The 3,842-nt window shown below is 46.1% G+C and overlaps 1 pseudogene; it reads left to right on the top strand.

Annotated features, from left to right (window-relative positions):
• The first annotated feature begins 1,806 nt into the window (after nucleotides 1-1,806).
• On the top strand, nucleotides 1,807-1,888 carry LOC143941755 (U2 spliceosomal RNA; annotated as a pseudogene).
• The last annotated feature ends 1,954 nt before the right edge of the window (nucleotides 1,889-3,842 follow it).

Here is a 3,842-nt window from a genome sequence, read left to right on the forward strand (position 1 = left end):
ATATTGGTTGTTAGTGGAAGAGTGGCCCTTTTATTGGTTATTAGTAAGGATGAGCCGAACACCCCCCTGTTTGGTTTGCACTAGAACCTGCAAACAGACCTAAACTTCGTGCAAACTTTAGAGCCCTATTAAAGTCTATGGGACTCAAACATTCAAAATCAAAAGTGCTAATTTTAAAGGCCTATATGCAAGGTATTGTCCTAAAAAGTGTTTGGGGACCTGGGTCCTGCCCCAGGGGACATGTATCAATGCAAAAAAAGTTTTAAAAATGCCAGTTTTTCAGGAGCAGTGATTTTAATAATGCTTAAAGTGAAACAATAAAAGTGTAATATTCCTTTAAATTTCGTACCTGGGGGTGTCTATAGTATGCCTGTAAAGGGGCGCAGGCTTCCCCAGTGATGTACGGGTGACCCCGTCCCCTCTGATGTAATGCAGGTTTCCGTAACATCAGAGGGGGGCACCCGCACGTCACTGGAGAAGCCCGGGTTTCCCCTTGCGTCAGAGGGGGGCGGGGTCAAGTGACAGGTGGCCCCGTCCTCCTTAGCTAAAACCTGTCAGGCTTCCGGGATTCCTGCAGTGTCTCCGGTAGAGACAGGATGGATGCGCTGCGCTGGACCATCGGGATAGATCACTCATCGCGAGACTCTGGAGAAGAGATCAGGCATCGCTGGACCCCGGAGAAGAGATCAGCCATCACTGGATAGCAAGAGTGGATTACCACCGCTGGAATCTTTTTTTAATTTTTTTTTTATTTTAAATAAAGGACTTTTCCCAACGGTGTGTGTGTGTTTTTTAACAATTTTTTACACTTTCTTTGTGAAATGGTAGGGGTACTTTTGTACCCCCTTACCATTTCAAATAGGGGCAAGATCTGGGGGTCCACTTGTTAAAGGGGGCTTCCAGATTCTGATAAGCCCCCCACCTGCAGACCCCCATAACCACCGGCCAGGGTTGTGGGGATGAGGCCCTTGTCCACATCAACATGGGGACATGGTGCTTTGAGGGGTCACAGACCCCCAAAGCATCCTCCCAATGTTGAGGGCATGTGGCCTGGTACGGTACAGGAGGGGAGGTGCTGTCTTGTCCCCCCCTCTTTTCCTGTGGCCTGCCAGGTTGCGTGCTCTGAAAAAAAATAGCCGTGGAGATCCCCCTAAAAATCCATAGATATTTGGGGGGACCCCCAAGTCATTTTTTTTTAAATTTGACATGGGGTTCCCCTTAATATCCATACCGGGCCTGAAGGGCCTGGTAATTGAATTTGTGGGGAATCCCACGCTTTTTTTTTTTATCAATGACTTTCAATGACTGTTCTCTGTATTACGGGAAGCCAACAATTCATTATAGCCGCGAGTGCTTTTAAATTACTTTTTTTCCTGCAGAAATTACACTTTGTGCAGGGACAGTTCTAAGCACGGGAAACATGCGCCCCTTTACAGGCACACTATACACACCCCTCAGGTACGAAATTTAAAGGAATATTACACTTTTATTGTTTCACTTAAGCATTATTAAAATCACTGCTTCCGAAAAAACTGCCATTTTTAAAACTTTTTTTTTTGCATTGATACATGTCCCCTGGGGCAGGACCCGTGTCCCCAAACACTTTTTATGACAATAACTTGCATATAAGCCTTTAAAATTAGCACTTTAGATTTCTCCCATAGACTTTTACAGGGTGTTCCACGGCTTTTCGAATTTGCCGCAAACACCCCAAATTGTTCGCTGTTCGGCGAACAGGCAATGTTCCAGTCGAACATGAGTTTGACTCGAACTCGAAGCTCATCCCTAGTTATTAGTGCAAGAATAGTCGCTTCTCGGCCTTTTGGCTAAGATCAAGTGTAGTATCTGTTCTTATCAGTTACCAATAGGTGGCGCTTGCTTACCGTCCCTGTTCTACGGCGGTGGAGCAGGGGTGGCGGTTGCTATGCAAAGCCTGTTGGTGTAAAGGTGAGCCGGACCGGTTCGTAGCCGGTTCGGGAAGCCTTCTGATGGGGGCGGAGAACCACTGGTCGGCGCCAGGGGAGGGGACCCTGGCAGACCGGCTTGGATTGTGCCAGCTTTAGCCCCAGTCAGTTTTTTGGGAGGGAACGCTTATCTCTCCTGTTCCAGCAGGGGGGCGGCCTGTACCTTTCGAATATAATTAGGTAGGAGTGACGGGAGTGAGGGTTTGACCTGATGGCAAAGGGTCTCACTAAGCTCGCTGATCTCCATGCCTTTCTGGCTGTGGTGGGGGCTGTCGTGGTCTGGGCTGTCGGGGATGTTTTTGTTGGAAAGCCCATAGTAATGTGCCCCTGGAGTGGCAGTCCAGGGGTGCCTTATTCACTGTGCTCTGCACTTTGATTTTGGCACCTAGGTCACGTCACCATTACACGCTTTTTTTACACCGGCCTTTTGGCTAGGACCAGAGGAATTTTTGATTCCTGGCCGGAGGGCCGGCCATTGTATTGCACAATGGCCACTTTTCACTCTCCTCTCCACTATCCCTTCCTCACTTTTTATTTATTTTATCTGTGTGTGTTTTGTCACTGTTTGTCACTTCACGTTTTGATTAGTAGGGTGTCGGTCCTCGGACCAATCCTGAACGTCTTGAGGGAGAGCGGACATAGGCCTTCTGGCTTGGTCCAATCTCCATTGAGGGGGGCCTACCTTCGGGGAAGCCCCCATAGTACCAAGTACCTAGGAGGTTCTGTTTCGGCAGTCCTCCCGGGGAAAGGAGGTCTTCCGGTTTTGTCCGGGGACCACTTGTTGAGTCTGGTACCTCAGTCCCCGTCTGGAGCCTAACGCCCCGGGGGATAAAGGTATGGTCCTTTTTTTGGAGGACATCAGGCACCCGTCTGCACTTTTTAGTGTTTCACTCTTTATGTGTGTGCACTTTTTTATGCACCGGGTGGAAGTTTTTTGGGTGTGTTTGCATGCCATGGGCTTTTTCAATAGAAAAAAAATAGTCATTATATTGGTGGTCAGTGGGAAGAATTGCCCTTATATTGGTTGTTAGTGGAAGAGTTGCCCTTTTATCAGTTATTAATGTAAGAATAGCCATTATATTGGTGGTCAGTGGGAAGAATGACACTTGTATTAATGGTCGTGAGTTGAAGAATAGCCTTTACACTAGAGGTTAGTTGCATGCATGCAGAGTTAAAAATATATTTGGTGTCATGCCAGTTCAAACCAATGTGTTCTCCGTTGATGTCTCCTGGAAAAAATAAAATTCAACGTACTGTATTTCATTGTGGTGTGTTGCCATGCCATGAGTGTTACAAGGGAAACTCTGAAATGTATTTAACATTGGTTTTACACAATCCATACATTGAGCACTCTGCAATGCACATACAGTGCCTTGCGAAAGTATTCGGCCCCCTTGAACTTTTCAACCTTTTGCCACATTTCAGGCTTCAAACATAAAGATATAAAATTTAAATTTTTTGTGAAGAATCACCAACAAGTGGGACACAATTGTGAAGTGGAACGAAATCTATTGGATTTTTGAAACTTTTTTATCAAATTAAAAACTGAAAAGTGGTGCGTGCAAAATTATTCGGCCCCTTTACTTTCAGTGCAGCAAACTCACTCCAGAAGTTCAGCGAGGATCTCTGAATGATCCAATGTTGTCCTAAATGACTGATGGTGATAAATAGAATCCACCTGTGTGTAATCAAGTCTCTGTATAAATGCACCTGCTCTGTGATAGTCTCAGGGTTCTGTTGAAAGCACAGAGAGCATCATGAAGACCAAGGAACACACCAGGCAGGTCCGTAAAACTGTTGTGGAGAAGTTTAAAGCCGGATTTGGATACAAAAAGATTTCCCAAGCTTTAAACATCCCAAGGAGCACTGTGCAAGCGA

This window comes from Lithobates pipiens, unplaced genomic scaffold (assembly GCF_037356315.1).
Source record: "Lithobates pipiens isolate NorthernLeopardFrog02 unplaced genomic scaffold, aLitPip1_a1.2 Scaffold_3, whole genome shotgun sequence".
Classification (NCBI taxonomy): domain Eukaryota; kingdom Metazoa; phylum Chordata; class Amphibia; order Anura; family Ranidae; genus Lithobates; species Lithobates pipiens.